An 18946-nucleotide genomic window follows, 5' to 3' on the forward strand; every position below is an offset into this window, starting at 1 on the left:
CGCTGGGGACCAATCAGAATGGCGAGTGGATGAGGCGGGAACAGCGGAGCGGCGCCGCGGTTGGAGGCGATGGCGGCCGGTGAGCGGAGGCTGAGCCCGGGCCCGGGCGGGCGGGGAGAGGCTGGGGGCCGGGGGAGAGGCTGGGGGCCGGGGCCGGGGCCGGGGCCGGCCTGCAGTGAGCGGGGGGCGGACCCGGGCGGGGGATGGATGGATGGGGTTAGGGGGGAGTGGGCTCCAGGGGCCGAGGTGGTGCGGGGTGTGGCGGCAGTGGGCTGGAGGAGGCAGTGAGCGGGGCGGGGCGGGGATAAACTCCCTCCAACGCTCCCCAGTCAGGGCAGTAACTGCGGCCAATGCCAATAGTTCCCGGGACAACTCCATCTTCCCTCCTGCAGCACACAGGCTCACAGTCCTGGCTGAGAACGTGGGGCCAATCCTTTCAACCCACATCCCAATATGATCGCTTGTATTCGAGCTGTGACAACAATGTGGGGAAGTGAAGTGACATTGAGCCACCTGTGGACCATGGACGGTAACAGGAGACAGCGCGTGTATACAACACATCATCACCATCACAGGCAGTCCCTCGGGATCGGGGGACACTTGCTTCCACTCTAACACTGAGTTGTCAGGTGACGGAACCGTCCAATTGGGGAATGACAGTCTGTGCCACAGGTGGGACACACAGTGGTTGGAGGAAAGGGTGGCTGGGACTGGTTTGCCGCACGCTCCTTCCGCTGCTTGCGCTTGGTTTCTGCACGCTCTCGGCGACGGGACTCGAGGTGCTCAGCGCCCTCCCGGATGCTCTTCCTCCACTTCGGCTGGTCTTTGGCCAGGGACTCCCAGGTGTCAGTGGGGATGTCGCACTTTATCAGGGAGGCTTTGAGGGTGTCCTGGAAACATTTCCTCTGCCCACCTGGGGCTCGTTTCCCGTGTACGACTTCCGAGTAGAGCACTTGATTTGGGAATCCTGTGTCTGGCGTGCGGACAATGTGGCCCGCTCAGCGGAGTTGGTCGAGTGTGGTCAGTGCTTCGATGTTGGCCTGATCGAGAACACTGACGGTGCCTCTGTCCTCCCAGGGGATTTGCAGGATCTTGCGGAGATATCGTTGGTGGTATTTCTCCAGCGCTTTGCAGTGTTTACTGTACATAGCCCACGTCTCTGAGCCATACAGGAAGGCGGGTATCGCTACCTCACTGTAGACTATAAGCTTGGTGCCAGATTTGAGGTCCTGGTCTTCAAACAATTTCTTCTTCAGATGACTGAAGGCTGCACTAGAGACGGTGTTGGACCTCGTCATCGATGTCTGCCCTTGCTGATAATAGGCTCCCGAGGTATGGAAAATGGTCCACGTTGTCCAGGGCCGTGCCGTGGACTTTGATGACCGGGACACAGTGCTATGTGGCGGGGTCAGGTTGGTGGAGGACCTTTGTCTTACGGATGTTTAGTGCAAGGCTATGCTTTCGTAGCCTCAATGATGGTGTTGACCATGGCTTGTAGTTCGGCCTCTGAGTGTGCGCAGAAGCAAGCGCAGTACAGTATACTTCATGGTAGAAGACAAAAACATCCCAATAATGGATAATCAAGGGGCTATCAGGAGGAACTGAAAACAATCACTGTCACTAAAGAAGAAGTACTCAGTAAAATAATGGGACTAAAGGTGGATAAGTTCCCTGGATCTGATGGCTTGCATCCTAGGGTCTTAAAAAAAGTGACTGCAGAGATAGTGGATGCATTGGTTGTAATTTAACCAAAATTCCCTGGATTGTGGGGAGGTCCCAGAGGCTGGAAAACTGCAAATGTAATGCCCCTATCTAAAAAAGGAGGCAGACAGAAAGCAGGAAATTATAGACCAGTTAGCCTTACATCTGTCGTTGGCCAAATGCTGGAGTCCATTATTAAGTAAGCAGTAGCAGGACATTTGGAAAAGCATAATTCAATCAAGCAGAGTTAGCATGGTTTCATGAAAGGAAAAACATGTTTGACAAATTTGCTGGAATTCTTTGAGGATGTAACGTGCAGGGTGGTTAAGGGGGAACCAGTGGATGTGTATTTGGATTTCCAGAAGGCATTCGATAAGATTACTGCACAAGATAAAAGTTCATGGGGTTGGGGATAATATATTAGCACGGATAGAGAATTAGCTAACTAACAGAAAACAGAGAGATGGGATAAATGGGTCATTTTCCGTTTGGTAAACAATAACTAGTGGGGTGCTGCAGAGATCGGTGCTGGGGCCTCAACTATTTACAATCTATAATAATGATTTGGATGAAGGGATTGAGTGCAATGAAGCCGAGTTTGCTGATGATACAAAGATGGGTGGGAAAGCAAGTTGTGAGGAGGGCACAAAACATCTGCAAAGGGATATAGACAGGCTGAGTGGGCAAAAATTTGGCAGGTGGAGTATAATGTGGGAAAGTGTGAGGTTATCCACTGGCAGAATTTTTTTTTAAAAGCAAATTATAATTTAAATGGAGAAAAATTGCAAAGTGCTGCAGGGATAAAGATGGAGAAGGTAGAATATGAGAATAAATTAGCAAGAAATATAACAACATACAGTAAGAGCTTCTACAGGTATGTCAAAAGGAAACGAGTAGCTAAAGTAAACGTTGGTCCCTTAGAGGATGAGACTCGGGAATTAATAATGGAAAAACAGGGAAATGGCAGAGACTTTGAACAAATATTTTGTATCGGACTTTACAGTAGAGGACACTAAAAACATCCCAATAATTGATAATTGAGCTATTGTGGGGTGGGAGGCGGGGGTAGACTTGAAACAATCACTATCACTAGACCATAAGTTTGGTGCCAGATTTGAGGGCCTAATCTTCGAACACTCTCTTCCTCAGGCGGCCGACGGTTGCACTGGAGGCGGTGTTGAACCTCGTCGTCGATGTCTGCCCTTGCTGATAATAGGCTCCCGAGGTATGGAAAGTGATCCACGTTGTCCAGGGCCGGGCCGTGGATCTTGATAACTGGGGGGCAGTGCTGTGTTGCGGGGTCAGGTTGGTGTAAGGCCAATGCTTTTCGGTGAAGATGTCGACGATGACTTGGAGTTCAGCCTCTGAATGTGCGCAGACACAAGCGTCGTCCACGTACTGTAGTTTGATGAGAGGGTGCGAGACCCGCCCTCCTGTATGGTTCATATACAGTACACACCTCACATCGCTGGAGAAGTAACTCCAGCGATGCCTCCGCAAGATCCTGCAAATCCACTGAGAGGACAGACGCACCAATGTCAGTGTTCTCGATCAGGCCAACATCCCCAGCATCAAAACACTGACCACACTCGACCAGCTCCGTTGGCCGGGCCACATTGTTCGCATACCCAACACAAGACTCCCAAATCAAACGCTCTACTTGGAACTCCTACACGGCAAGCGAGCCCTAGGTGGGCAGAGCTTTCTCCTAGAGCTTTACTGGACACTGATGCATTTCTAAACAGCCAAACAAACCTGTTGACAAGCCATTGCTCTTTTACATAGAAACATAGAAACCTACAGCACGGAAGGAGGCCATTCCGACCCATCGTGTCCGTGCCGGCCGACAAAGATCCACACGGCCCTCGGTCAGCAGCCCTGAAGGTTACAGATAAACCTATGAACAATGTGGAAAATCTAAAAAGCCTAACCAGTCCACCCCCACACAACCGCGACACCCCTTTCACCGAAGCATTCTATATCCCACCCCAACCGGAGACAGGTGATCTCCTGAGCGAGGCAAAAACCAGATTTTAAAATCCAGGCCAATTGTGGAAAAACAAATCTGGGAAAATTCTTCTCCGACCCATCCAGGCGATCGAAACTTGTCCCGGAGATCACCCTGGCCATATTCGATTCCCTGCAGTATTTGCCATCTTATCTGCGCCATCCAACAAGAGGTTATCCAGTCTAATCCCACTTAGCAGCTGTAGTTCCGTAACCCTGCAGATTACGGCACTTTTAAGTGCCCATCCAAGCACCTTTTAAATGTGGTGAAGGTTTCTGTATCTGTTACGCTCATAAGAAAGTGATACAATTGAGTACTGTATGCAATGAGTAAGTGTGACCCTAGCTCCTTTAATTAAACTCCAGAGTGTCGGTACAGCATGGGAGGCCTGCTTATATACAGTGCTCCCAAGGGATGCTGGGATTCCTTGGGACTCCAAACAGGTAGGCCCTCTGCTGGTGGTATGATACAGGTTGCCAAGAGTTACATACATAACAGTATCCACCACCCTTCGGGCATTGAGTTCCAGACCCCCATAACCCTCTGAGTGAATAAGCCTCCCCTCAAATCCCCTCAGAACCTTCCACCAACCACCTTAAAACTAAGCCCGCTCGTAATTGACTCCTCAACCAAGGGAAATAGTTCCTTGGTCTCCACTATATCCAGGCCCCTCAAAATGTTATACACCTCAATGAGGTCTCCTCTCGACCTCCTCTGTTCCAAATGAGAACAAACCTAGCCTATCCAATCATTTCTCATAGCTAAAATTCTCCAGTCCAGGCAACATCCTCATAAATCTCCTCTGAAGCCTCTAGTGCAATCATATCTTTCCTGTAATGGGGTGACCAGAACTGCACGCAGTACTCCAGCTGTGGCCTAACTAGTGTTTTATACAGTTCAAGCATAGCCTTCCTGCTCTTGTATTCTATGCCTCGGTTAACAAAGGCAAGTATTCCGTGTGCCTTCTTAACCACCTGGCCTGCTATCTTCAGTGATCTGTGGACATGCACTCCTAGGTCCCTCTGTTCCTCTACACCCTTGTGTCCTACCATTTATTGTGTATTCCCTTGCCTTGTTGGCCATCCTCAAATGCATTACTTCACACTTCTCCGGAATGAATTCCATTTGCCACTTTTCTGCCCACCTGACCAGTTTATTGATATCTTCCTGAAGTCTACAACTTCCTTCTTCATTATCAACTATGTTATATATGTAAACTTGTATTTACTCTACAGCCACCAGAGGGCTTATCCCCTGGAGTCCCAAGGGATCCCTTAATCCCTTCGGAACACAGGTATTTAAGGAGGCCTCACAGGTTGGAGAGGCACTCGGGAGACTTGCAATAAAAGACTAAGGTCACATTTTACTTTGAGCTCACAGTGTTCAATCTGACTCTTTCTCCATACATAACTACTGGCGACGAGATACAGATAGCGAACCCAAAGATGCAGAGAACTGGGCATCCTGGAGAAATTCTCGGAGGGAGATGATTGGGAAACTTTTGTGGAGTGACTCGACCAATACTTCGTGGCCAACGAGCTAGATGGGGAAGAGAACGCTGCCAAATGAAGGGCAATCCTCCTCACCGTCTGGGGCACCAACGTATGACCTCGTGAAGAATCTGCTCACCCCAGCGAAACCCACGGAGAAATCGTACGATGATTTGTGCACACTGGTCCGAGAGCATTTGAACCCGAAGGAAGATGTTCCAATGGCGAGGTACCGGTTCTACAGCGACAAAAGGTCTGAAGGCCAGGAAGTGGCGAAATATGTCTCCGAGCTAAGACGCCTTGCAGGACATTGCGAATTTGAAGGACATTTGGAGCACATGCTCTGAGACTTTTTCATATTTGGCATTGGCCACGAAAACCATACTTCGCAAACTTTTGACTGTAGAGACCCCAACCTTGAGTAAGGCCATAGCGATAGCCCAGGAGTTCATTGCCACCAGTGACAATACGAAGCAAATCTCTCAGCACACAAGTGCTGCTACAAGTACAAGCAAATCTCTCAGCACACAAGTGCTGCTACAAGTACTGTAAACAAAGCAATGTTGTTTTTGAATCGTAATGTACAGGGCAGGTCACACACACCTGCAGCTGCACGTCCACAGATGTCTGAATCCACCATCGAGGGTGATGAATGCAAGGCCATTAACACCTTGTTGGCACTGCGGGGGTAATCATCTTTTCCATTCATGCCAATTCAAAAAGTACGTTTGCAAGGGCTGTGGAACAATGGGACACCTCCAACGAGTGTGCAGGTGAGCTGCAAATCCTGTCAAACTTGCAAACTACCATGTTGCAGAGGAGGACGGATCAACGGAGGATCACGACGAACCAGAGTCTCAGACCGAAGACTCAGGTATATGGGGTGCACACATTTACCATGAAGTGTCCCCCGATAATGCTGAATGTTGAACTAAATGAACTCCCGGTGTCAATGGAGCTGGACACGGGCGTGAGCCAGTCCATCATGGGCAAAAAGACTTTCGAAAGATTGTGGTGCAACAAGGCCTCATGGCCAGTTTTAACTCAAGTTTGCATGAAACTAAGAACTTAAACAAAATAACTTATTCCTGTAATCGGCAGTGCTACCGTATAGGTCTCCTATGATGGAGCAGTGCGCAAGCTACCACTCTGGGTGGTACCAGGCAATGGTCCCACCCTGCTTAGCAGAAGCTGGCTGGGAACGACATGCTGGAACTTGGACAACGTCCGAGCGCTATCGCCTGCTGACGACACTTCGTGTGCCCAGGTATTAAACAAGTTTCCTTTGCTGTTTGAACCAGGCATCGGGAAATTCCAAGGAGCAAAAGTGCAGATCCACCTAATTCCGGGGGCTCAACCCATCCATCGCAAGGCGAGAGCAGTACCGTACATGATGAGAGAAAGGATAGAGATCGAGCTAGACCAGCTGCAAAGAGAGGGCATCATTTCACCGATCGACTTCAACGAGAGGGCCACTTCTATCGTCCCAGTCCTCAAAGGAGACAGCACGGTCAGAATCTGGCGATTACAAAGTAACTATCAATCGTTGATCCCTGCAGGACCAATACCCACTACCAACGGCCGACGACCTCTTTGCAATGCTGGCGAGAGGAAAGACGTTCATGAAGCTGGATCTGATTTCAGCCTACATGACGTCTGATCTGGAGGAATCATCGAAGGCCCTCACCTGCATCAACACGCACATAGGTCTTTTTGTTTATAACACATGCCCATTTGGAATCCGATCAGCGGTGCCGATATTCCAGAGAAACATGGAAAGCTTACTGAAGTCGGTCCCACACACTGTGGTCTTCCAAGATGACATCTTGGTCACAGGTCGGAACACAGACGAGCATCTGTAGAACCTGGAGGAGGTTCTTAGTCGACTCAACCGCGTGGGGCTCAGGTTAAAATGCTTGAAGTGCATTTTCCTGGTGCCTGAAGTGGAGTTCTTGGGAAGGAGAATCACGGCAGGCGGCATCAGGCCCACCAACGCGAAGACGGAGGCAATCGAGAACGCACCGAAGCTACAGAACGTGACGGAGCTGCGGTCGTTTCTGGGACTCCTGAACTACATTGGTAACTTCTTACCGGGTCTCAGCACACTGTTAGAACCATTGCATGTCTTACTACGAAAAGGGGACGAATGTGTTTGGGGCAAAAGCCAAGAAAATGCTTTTGTATAAGCGAGAAAATTGTTATGCTCAAACAAATTGCTTGTGTTGTATGATCCATGTAAGCGTTTGGTACTGGCATGTGATTTCGGGAAACTGCAACCGGTTGCTTATGCATCCAGGAGTCTGTCTAAGGCTGAGAGAGCCGACAGCATGATTGAAAAAGAAGCGTTGCGTGTGTCTATGGGGTAAAGAAAATGCATCAATACCTGTTTGGGCTAAAATTCTAATTGGAAACTGACCATAAGCCACTTACATCCCTGTATTCCGAGAGTAAAGGGATAAATACCAACGCATCGGCCCGCATCCAGAGATGGACTATCACGTTGTCCGCATACAACTACGCCATCCGCCACAAGCCAGGCACAGAAACTGCGCCGATGCTCTCAGTAGGCTGTCATTGCCCACCACGGGGGTGGAAATGGCGCAGCCCACAGATCTAGCCGTGGTTATGGAAGCATTTGAGAGTGAGCAATCACCTGTCACTGCCCGGCAGATCAAAACCTGGACAAGCCAGGACTCCTTATTATCTCGAGTCAAAAGCTGTGTGCTTCATGGGAGCTGGTCCAGTGTCCCAGTGGAAATGCAGGAAATGATTAAGCCATGGCAGAAAGGATGAAATGTCTATACAGGCAGACTGCTTTCTGTGGGGCAATCGAGTAGTGGTCCCCAAGAAGGGCAGAGACCTCCACTGACCTCCACAGTACCCACCCAGGCATCGTAATGATGAAAGCGATAGCCAGATCCCACGTGTGGTGGCCCGGTATTGATGCGGACTTAGAGTTCTGCATTCACAGATTCAATATATGCTCGTAGTTAAGCAATGTACCCAGGGAGGCGCCGCTAAGTTTATGATCTTGACCCTCCAAACTGTGGTCTAGGGTACACGTCAACTATGCAGGTCCATTCTTGGGTAAAATGTTCCTTCTGGTTGTAGACGCGGATTCCAAGTGGATTGAATGTGAGATAATATCGGCGAGCATGTCTGCTGCCACCACTGAAAGTCTGCGGGCCATGTTTGCCACTCACGGCTTACCCGATGTCCTGGTGAGCAACAATGGTACCCATGTTTTACCAGTGCTGAGTTCAAAGAATTCATGACCCGTAACGGGATCAAACATGTCGCATCTGCCCCGTTTAAACCAGCATCCAATGGTCAGGCAGAGAGAGCAGTGCAAACCATCAAGCAAGGCTTGAAGAGGGTAACTGCAGACTTGCCTACCCTGCGTCCTGCTTAGCTACCGCACGAGATCCCACTCGCTCACTGGGATCCTACCTGCTGAACTGCTCATGAAAAGAGCACTTAAGACAAGGCTCTCATTAGTTCACCCTGATCTACATGAACAGGTAGAGAGCAGGCGGCTTCAACAAAGTGCCTACCATGATAGGGCAAATGTGTCATGCGAGATTGAAATCAATGATCCTGTTTTTGTATTGAATTATGGACAAGGTCCCAAGTGGCTTCCCGGAACTGTCGTGGCCAAAGAGGGGAGTAGGGTGTTTCGGGTCAAACTTTCAAATGAATTCATTCACCGGAAACGCTTGGACCAAATCAAACTCAGATTCACGGACTATCCAGAGCAACCCACCTTGGACCCTACCTTTTTTGACCCCCCAGCATACACACCAGCGGCAACCGGCACCACGGTTGAGCACGATGCAGAACCCAACACATCAGGCAGCTCAGCAAGGCCAGCTGCACAGCAGCCCTGCGAGGGCCCAACAAATGATTTAACAATATCAGCTTTTACACCGAGACGATCAACCAGGGCAAGAAGGGCCCCAGATCGACTCACGTCGTGAATAGTTACACGATTGACTTTGGGAAGGAGTGTTATTTTTGTAAACTTGTAATTACTCTGTACAGCCACCAGCGGGCTCATCCCCTGGAGTCCCAAGGGATCCCATAAACCCTTGGGAGCACAGGTATTTAAGGAGGCCTCACGGGTTGGAGAGGTACTCTGGAGACCTGCAATAAAAGACTACGGGTCACACTTTACTTTGAGCTCACAGTGATCAGCCTGACTCTTTCTCCATACATAACAAACCACACTGCCAATTTTTGTATCATCTGCAACCTTCTTAATCATATCCCCTACATTAAAGTCCAAATCATTGACATATACCACAAAAAGCAAGGGACTGAGTACTGAGCCTTGCGGTGCTCCACTGGAAACAGCCTTCCAGTCACAAAAACACCCATTGGCCATTAATACACTTTGCTTCCTACATCTGAGATTTTTTGGATCCTTTATTTCTTCCTTTTTCCTCAACCATGGATGCCCCTCTATCATGGTTAACATGGCCCTCAACTGTGTCCATTCTATTTCCCTCATTATTCCCCAACCTGCTCGACCTTTCTTCATGTGACAATCCCTTCATCTCAGGAATCAACCTCGTGAACCTTCTTTGAACTGCCTCCAATGCAAGTATGTCCTTTCTTAAATAAGGAGAGCAAATCTGTACGCACTACTCCAGGCGTGGTCTTACCAACACCCTGTACAGTTGTAGCAGGACTTCCTTACTGTTATAGTCCATCCATTTTGCAATAAAGGCCAACATTCCATTTGCCTTCCTAATTATTTGCTGTACCTGCATGCTATAACCTTTTGTGTTTCATGTACAAGGACCCACAGATCCCTCTGTACCGCAGCATTTTATAATCTCTCCCCATTTAAATAATTTAATATCCTTCAGGACTGGGGCAGCTTGGTCAGTAGTGGTGCTACCGAGCCACTCTTGGTGATGGACATTGGAGTTCCCCACCCAGAGTACATTCTGTGCCCTTGCTGCTCTCAGTGCTTATTCCAAATGCCGTTCAATATTCAAGAGTACTGATTCATCAGCTGAGGGAGGGCAGTCGGTGGTAATCAGCAGGAGGTTTCCTTGCCCATGCTTGACCTGAAACCATGAGACTTCATGAGGTCCTTAGTCAATGTTGAGGACTCCCAGGGCCACTCCCTCCCAACTGTATACCACTATGCCATCACCACAAGTGGTTCTATCCTGCCGGTGGGACAAGACATACCCAGAGGTGGTGATGGAGGAGCCTGGGACATTGGCTGATAGATTTGATTCCGTGAGTATAACTGTCAGGTTGTTGCTTGACTAGTATGTGGGACAGCTCTCCCAATTTTGGCACAAGTTCCCAGATGTTAGTGAGAAGGACTTTGCAGGGTTGGCTGGGCTGGGTATTCCTTTGTCGTGTCTGAAGCTGGTGCTGAGGTAGATGCTGGGTGGTCTGTCCGGTTTTATTATTATTACTGTTTTTAGAGCCTAGTTAAGAGTTAACCATATTGCTGTGGGACTGGAGTCACATATAGGCTAGACCGGGTAAGGGCGGCAGATTTCCTTCCCGAAAGGACATTAGTTTAGGTTTTTACGACAATCATGGAGTTTCATGGTGACCATTACTGACATTAGCTTTTTATTCCAGATTTTATTTATTTATGTAATTACTGACCGAATGCGATCAAGCTTGACTCCTAAATAGGAGGGTTTTGGGCATGGTTTACCTCAGTGCTGCAAAAGGAGACTTGATGGGTGTTGAGGTGGAATGTCGAGATGTCAGTCTCTTGATTTGTCCGAAGTTGCCATCGGTGGAAGTAAGCCTCCATTCTCTGTAAACAACTGGTAAGGGTCACTTCGGTGATGGACAGCCTCTCCAGCACTTTATAACTAGTACAGAGGAAGGAGATTGCGCAGTAGCTGGAGGCTTCACAAGTGTTCTTCCCCTGCTTCAGGAGGGCAATTAATTTAGTCTCCCTCCAAACCGGTGGAATTTTACCGGTTGCCAGTACCTCAGAGAAGAAGGAGATCAACCATCTCTTCGCTTTGGGTCCCAGTGCTTTTAAGAATTCGGGATAAACACCATCTGGACCAACAGCTTTTCCAGGTTTGATTGTCGACGGGGTTATTTTTGTACTGACTTAAGACTGGATCAAAATTCTGAAACAAAAGGTAGATGCAATCCATTAACATTTTATTCTGAAGGGTTGGTTTGATTTGGCTTAACTCATTATATTGACATGAATTGCTATATTGGCATCAATCACTAACTTAGTTTGAATTACTATATTTGATATAGTTACTATGTATATCGAGTTGGAATCCGCTTGAAGATCACTTGATTTCTGTAATTTAAAACAAATGTTTGGAATCAGACTGAATCCATTAACTGAGTCCATGTAGCTTGTCTGTCTCATCGGAGAACTCTGCAATGGGTGGTGTGATCTAATCTGTGAGACAGGCTTCTGAAATGAAGAGAGTAACTCTCTCTGATATTTGCCGTGCTACTTCTCCACATGGCTACAGATTGGTACAGGCAGCTTTCTCCGAGGGCCATAGGTGGGATGGCAATATCTGCTCCATCACTCCTCTGAAGCCTGAGGTGGCTCACATGCACCTGATCCTTGGACCTGAACGTCACTGCGAATATAGCAGATGCTGTAGAGCTTGGTGCCCGATGCAGGGTGTAATAAGCCTGCAGCTGAGCCCCAGTCTGTCAGGTGAGTGAGAGAGGCTTTTAAAATGGATTCTGCTTTTTCACCTACAAAGCACATATATTCTGCTTGTTTCACTTAAAACAGCATGTGTTCTACCTGTTCAAAATAAACCCTGTCCAAGGGCAGTTGTGATAGCTGCTGATGTTGCCCCCATAAAGACATGACATAGGATTACATCGGATATATGGCACAGAACAGGCCATTTGGCCCAACCAGTCCATGCCAGCGTTTATGCTCCACTCGAGCTTCCTCCCATCCTTCCTCATCTAAATTTATCAATATTACCCTCTATTCCCTTCTCCCTCATATGATTGTCTGGCCTCCCCTTAAATGCATCTATACTATTCGTTTCAACCACTCCCTGTGGTAGCGAGTTCCACATTCTCACCATTCTCTCGGTAAATAAATTTCTTTTGAATTCCCTATTGGATTTCTTGATGGCTATCTTATAATGATGGCCTCTAGTTATGCTCTTACCCACAAGTGGAAACATTCTCGATCCACTCTATCAAAACCGTTCATAAATTTAAAGCCCTCTGAGACTACCCCTCAGCCGAAGTTTTTCAAGAGAAAAGAGACCTAATCTGTTCATTCATTCTTGATAGGTATACCTTGCATTTCTGGTATCATCCTTGTAAATCTTCTCTGCACCCTCTCCAGTGCCTCTTTATTTCCTTGTTATGATATGACGACCAGAACTGTACGCAATACTCTAAGGGTTAGAAATTCAATTTTGTTTTAATACCGCTATGACTCTGCTACTGCTACGAGGCCTAACATTCAGGATAAAATGCGCCCAGGGGTAAAAATCGGCGTTGCACAAGGATTCGTGGCGCAAATCGCAAATTTGCTGCAACTTTTCTCCGAGGCCGATACCGCTACGAGTTGGGCCTAGGGAGGGTGGAAAACACCCCCAAAAATTGCAAAAGAATAAAAAAAATCACACGACACTTAGCTATCGAAAATAATTTAAAAATAAAAACTGTAACTTACCTTTTTTGCAGGTCTTCATACCTACCGCTGTTCCAAGGGCTGCAACGCAGACGGGAGCGCTGAGAATCAGAGGACACAGATTTAAGGTGATTGGCAAAAGAACCAAAGGCAACATGAGGGAAAGCTTTTTTACGCAGCGAGTGGTTGGGATATGGAATGCGCTGCCTGAAAGGGGGGTGGAGGCAGATTCAGTTATGGTTTTCAAAAGGGAATTGGATAAGTACCTGAAGGAAAAAAAAATTGCAGGGCTACAGGGAACGGGCGGCTGTGTGGGACGAGCTTAAGTGCTCTTCCAGAGAGCCAGCACAGGCTCAATGGGCCGAATGGCCTCCTGCGCTTTAACTATTCTATGACTCGAATTGGAAAAACTCAGTGTTTCAACTAGTGTACTGTATAAGGGCTTCATTGGGCTTCCTTTTAAGGTAAGATGTTGACACTATGGTCTAAAGGGATGTGGGCATGAAAAACCTCAAGCCAGCAGAAGTGTTGTATGCAGGATGCAGAGTAAGGGCTCTACTCTGGTCAGGATCTGCAGAGCTTGTATATTGAGACCACGTTCCCAACAAATAGTTCTGTGTATTTGGACCAATGCAGTGGTGGGAATTGGGAGTTCTCTGTATGAAGGGAGTCCTATGTTACCGGCCTGATAGTTACCTCCTTGGAGAGATGAGGTTTAATCTGTCTTTGGTTTGCATAGAGTTCAGAACCAGTCGGTGCCAATAAAGTCTTGTTGCTGGTTGGTGGTGCTAAATTCTTAAAGGGTAAAAAGCGCCTCAGTGATGATTGGTGCTGGTGACCTCTTGGTGCCGACTGATGCTGGTGAGTCCATTGTGTTGGTTGAAGTTGCTGATCCTTCAGTTCTCGGCAATGCTGGTGTATTTCTCAAGCACTTGTTCAGTCTTGCTTTGCCCTGAAATGAAGCGTCTAGTTTGGTATTTTCTGGAGGTACATGCTTCTCTGTTGGCAGATCTCAACTCCTTGGGCTTCTGGGAAAACTGAAAAAAGGAAAGCAAGAAATCCAGATAGGTCACTTTAGGCAACAGCATATTTGGTTCTTTAGTGTCTCTCAACAATCTAAGGTGTCTGTCTTGGCTCAGTTGGTAGCACTCTCATCTCTGAATCAGAAGGTCGTGTGTTCAACATAAGAACATAAGAATTAGGTACAGGAGTTGGCCATTTGACCCCTCGAGCCTGCTCCGCCATTCAGTAAGATCATTGCTGATCTTCGACCTCGACTCCACTTTCCCGCACTATCCCCATATCCCTCGATTGCCTTAATATCCAAAAATCTATCGATCTCTGTCTTGAACATACTCAACAACTGAGCCTCCACATTCAAGTCTAGAGAACGATCTCTGTGCTGGAACGGACAGGCCCAAAGCTCACCCAATATCGGGCTTCTCATTTACACCAAACCGATGAGCTGCAGACACCTGCTCGGATCTCCCCAGGCAGCACGGCGTTGAAGAGTATTTGAATTTGTGGTTGCTGCATCAGGTATCGGTCTCGGGAGAAGGGGATGTGCCCGGGAGAGGGGGGAATCTGGACAGGTGGGTGGGGGGGCACTCCTGCACCTGTCGGCTCCACATTCATGAAAGCATTTATTTTAAACTTGCCCTTTTGCTGGTGGCCTCCAGCGGCTCCATTGAGGGGCGCTGGTTAGGCCGCAGAAAGACCTGGTTTTCTTGAATGCAGCCGGCCTGGTGCCAGCTGTGTTCAGGCAAACCAGTTTGGTAAAGGAAGCATCAACCAGGCACTCGGCCCCTGATTTGCAAATGCAAAGGACTAATGGCTGTTTCAGACGTGGGCCTTGGATGCCTCTTTTGATGCCTATACCAATATGGTGGGCGGCGCACACCCAACGTGGAATGTACACGTGCTGCTTGACCACTACACTGGACATTTTGGCGCCCGTTTTATGCCTGTAAAATGGATTCAAAGTCATCGAATTTCTAGGCCCAAATGCTTTAAATACTCCAGAACATTAACAAAAGGCTGGCACTGGGCCAACCAACTCGACTCACTTGTGAGCGTCCGGGAAGAGAGGTATTTTTATAATCGCGTGCTGGCAATGTAGTAGCAGTGTGGACAGACGGGGCTGTAAAGGAAATCACAGAATGTCACCAACACCGAGTGTAGATAGGAACACGCAAACATGGAGGTTGGGGAAAGGCCATTGCAGTCCATTGGGTGGTCCCAAAGTTCACAAAAACCCAAACTGTACTGTCGTCAATAGCCCAAAACACTTCTTTCACCAAAAGAATCTACTCAGCTCCCTCTTGAATTCACTAATACTCTCACCTTTCAATGACTCAAACAATAGAAAAATACTAAGCATGCTGGAAATCTGAAATAAAAACAGAAAACGCTGGAAATACTCACAGCACCTATGAATGCCCATCTTTCCCTGGCTGTGTACTTGCTTAAAAACTGTCCATCTCTAACCCCTTCCAGTTCTGACAAAAGGTCATCATCCTGAAACGTTAACTCTGTTTCTCGCTGCACAGTTGCTGCTGATCTGCAGAGTATTTCCAGTATTTTCTGTTCTTATCCCTTCAATGACTATGGGCAGCTGATCCAGATGTGGTAGTTACCGTGAAATATTTATTTAAACGTACAGGATTGCAGTTTCCCGAACCATGCCTGTCTGATACAGAAGACAAGAGCAACTCCAGCAATGAGAGTAAGTGCCAGCACAGCCCCCACACTGATCCAGACAATCCTCAGGTCTTCATCCATTTGCACGTTAGGATCTGTGAAAGTGAGAGGGACATGTAAGGGACTAGACTAACAGAATAAGGTATTTGCCATCAAATATTGGACCTTTACCAGCCCTGATCCACAAGGTGATGTCAGACGCAGATATAACATTATTACAATGTGAACTGTACTTATTGGTTACATTGAGCTGCTCCCACTGATATCTCCCCACACTTTACAGTAATAGGCGGCAGTGTCACTGGGCTGCACATTTGTGACTGTCAGAATGAAGCTGTTATTGGAGGTGTCTCTGGAAGGCTGGAGACGGTCAGTGGAACCTCGGCTTCCTCGTGTGCTGCCACTTGCCTTCTGTGTTAAAACCCACTCCATATCTTGCCCCGGTAGTTGCCGGTACCAGTGCACATCGGTGTCACTCACTCTGGAGTGCCGCATGGTGCACTGTAACCGCGCCGTGTGACCCTCTGTGACACGTTCCAGGCCCGGAGACTGGATAACTACTCCTTTAAGGGGAAAGGAAAGATAGAAATAGCTTGAAGACCATCGACAGATGGGGAGGTGTCCTACGTGCTTAAATGCAAAGCACAATATTGCATTGTTCAGCAAAATCAATTCCAATAATTAACTAGTAGAGTTAGTTAATTACTAATTCATGAGAAGAGAAACCTTTTAATGCAGAGCTTGTATTGAACTGTTGGCACCATTGGGAGATTTGAACTCATGACGGGTTGCTAGTCTAGTCCCATAACCATTAGCCTAGCGGTTACTGTACTGGACAGTCTCCTTCCAATCAGTAGTGATAGAAGGATTCATCTGTAGTGCCATCAAGCGACACCTACTCATTAATAGCCACCTCTCTTTCCGTTGAGTTTCCACTTCAGCCATTCAGCTCCAGATGTCATAACAGCCTTGATGCAAACATGGACACAAGGCAGCTTTCCAATCTGTATGGCACCAAAGAGCCTCAACAAAATTAGGTAAATGGCCTGTAGCTGAGGCCATACCTAACACACAGGAAGATGTTTTGGTTGTCAGAGGACAATCATTTCAGCCCTGGGACATTATGCTTCGTTCCTTTGTCCCAACCATCTGCAGCTGCTTCATCAATGAATTTCCCTCCATCATAATGTCAGAAGTGGGGCTGTTCACTTGTGATTTCCACAGCAGACCCTGGACTACATCTAGGCTTGGGTTGACATTTGGCAGGTAACATTTGTGGCCTATCAATTGGCGCATTGAATTTACAATCCTCTTCCTCGCTGGAAGAGGAACCAGTGCTGTGGTGTAGGATTTAAATTCACATCATGTGGGGGGGCGGGCAATGAAAGAACAAGATAAGGAAACAGAAAGGAAAGAAAAATGGACAAGGAATGTAGGAATAAGGAGTGGCCGTAGGTTCTATTAAGTCGGCCTGAGATGGCAGGCGGGGCCTCAGTTTAATGTTCATCTGAAAGACGGCACCTCCGACAGTGCAGCACTCCTTCAGTACTGCCCCTCCAACAGTGCCATACTCCCTCAGTACTGCCCCTCCGACATTGCAGCACTCGCTCAGTACTGCCCCTCTGACAGTGCCATATTCCCTCAGTATTGCCCCTCCGACAGTGCAGCGCTCCCTCAGTACTGCACCTCCGACCATGCAGCACTCTCTCAGTACTGCCCATCCGACAGTGTAGCACTCCCTCAGTGCTGCCCTTCCAACAGTACAGTGCTCCCTCAGTACTGCACCTCCGACAGTGCCATACTCCCTCAGTAGCTCCCCTCTGAGAGTGCAGCGTTCCCTCAGTATTGCCCCTCTGACAGTGCCATACTCCCTCAGTACTGCCCTCCCAACAGTGCAGCGCTCCCTCACTACTGCCCCTCCGACAGTGTAGCGCTCCCACAGTACTGCCCTTCCAACAATGCAGCGTCCCTCAGTACTGACCCTCGGACAGTGCCTTTCTCCCTCAGCTGCTCCCCCGACAGTGCCGTACTCCCTCAGAACTGCCCCTCCGACAGTGCAGCGCTCCCTCGGTATTGCCCCTCTGACAGTGCGGTGCTCCCTCGGTACTGCCCTTCTGACAGTGCGGCGCTCCCTCAGTACTGCCCCTCCGACAGTGCAGCATTCCCTCAATACTGCCCCTCCGATAATGCGGTGCTCTCTCAGTGCTGCCCCTCCGACAGTGCGGCGCTCACACAGTGCTGCCCCTCCGACAGTGCAGCGCTCCCTCAGTACTGTCCCTCCGACAGTGCAGCACTCCCTCAGTACTGCCCCTCCGATAGTATAGCGCTCCCTCAGTACTGCCCCTCTGATAGTGCAGCACTCCCTCAGGAAGGAAGGATGTAATCGGAGATTGATAGTGGGGGAGAGAGGGAGGGAAGCCACGATTGTGTGGCTGGGGGAGAGAGAGAGGCCACGATTGTGTGGGTGGGGAGAAAGAGGTCATGATTGGGCAGGTGGGGGAGAGAGGGAGGCCATGAATGGGCGGGTGGGGGAGAGAGAGGCCATGATTGGGCGGGTGGGGGAGAGAGAGGGAGGCCATGATTGGGCAGCTGCGGGAGAGAGAGGGAGGCCACGATTGGGCGGCTGGGGGAGAGAGAGGGAGGCCATGATTGGGCGGGTGGGGGGGAGAGAGAGAGAGAGAGACCAAGATTGGGTGGGTGGACGGGGAGAGAGGGCACGATTGGTCGGGCAGGAGAGAGTGAGAGAGAGAGGCTACGATTGGGCGGGTGGGGGAGAGAGAGGCTCCGATTGGGCGGGTGGGGGAGAGAGAGGCCATGATTGGGCGGGTGTGGGGTGTTATATTTGTAACCTTGTATATATCTTGTACCGCCACCAGAGGGCTCATCCCCTGGAGTCCCAAGGGATCCCACAATCCCTTGGGAGTACAGGTACTTAAGGAGGCCTCCCAGGCTGGAGAGGCACTCTGGAGACCTGCAATAAAAGACAAAAGTCACACTTTACTTTTAGCTCACAGTTTCCAGTCAGACTCTTTATTCATACATAACAACTGGCGACGAGATACAGATGACAAACCCAACGATGCAGACAACAGTGGCAATCCTGGAGACATTTTTGGAGGGAAATGATTGGGAAGTCTTCCAGGAGCGACTCGACCAATACTTCGTGGCCAACGAGCTGGAAGGATAAGCGAACACTGCCAAACGAAGGGCAATTCTCCTCACCGTCTGCGGGGCACCAACATATGGCCTCATGAAAAATCTGCTTGCTCCAGCGAAACCCAGAGAGAAATCGTACAATGATTTATGCACACTTGGCTGGGAGCATCTGAACCCAAAGGAAAGCGTTTTGATGGCGAGGTACCGGTTCTACACCTACAAAAGTTCTGAAGGCCAGGAAGTGGTGAGTTATATCGCTGA

At 48.7% G+C, this 18946-nt stretch overlaps 2 long non-coding RNA genes across 3 annotated transcripts in view; one reads left to right on the top strand and one right to left on the bottom strand.

Annotated features, from left to right (window-relative positions):
* The window catches only part of LOC139254228 (uncharacterized), a 23957-nt gene continuing 5011 nt past the window's right edge, over positions 1 to 18946 (top strand). Inside the window, exons 1-2 of the long non-coding RNA XR_011592002.1 lie at positions 1 to 79; positions 12883 to 12957. This is a non-coding gene — a long non-coding RNA (uncharacterized lncRNA). The remainder of the gene's footprint in view (positions 80 to 12882; positions 12958 to 18946) is intronic.
* The window catches only part of LOC139254229 (uncharacterized), a 25731-nt gene continuing 20530 nt past the window's right edge, over positions 13746 to 18946 (bottom strand). For both annotated transcript variants that reach the window (XR_011592003.1, XR_011592004.1), the window contains 2 exons: positions 15466 to 15624; positions 13746 to 13866 (listed from right to left, as the gene is read on the bottom strand). This is a non-coding gene — a long non-coding RNA (uncharacterized lncRNA). The remainder of the gene's footprint in view (positions 13867 to 15465; positions 15625 to 18946) is intronic.

Source organism: Pristiophorus japonicus, unplaced genomic scaffold (assembly GCF_044704955.1).
Source record: "Pristiophorus japonicus isolate sPriJap1 unplaced genomic scaffold, sPriJap1.hap1 HAP1_SCAFFOLD_538, whole genome shotgun sequence".
Taxonomy (NCBI): Eukaryota; Metazoa; Chordata; class Chondrichthyes; family Pristiophoridae; genus Pristiophorus; species Pristiophorus japonicus.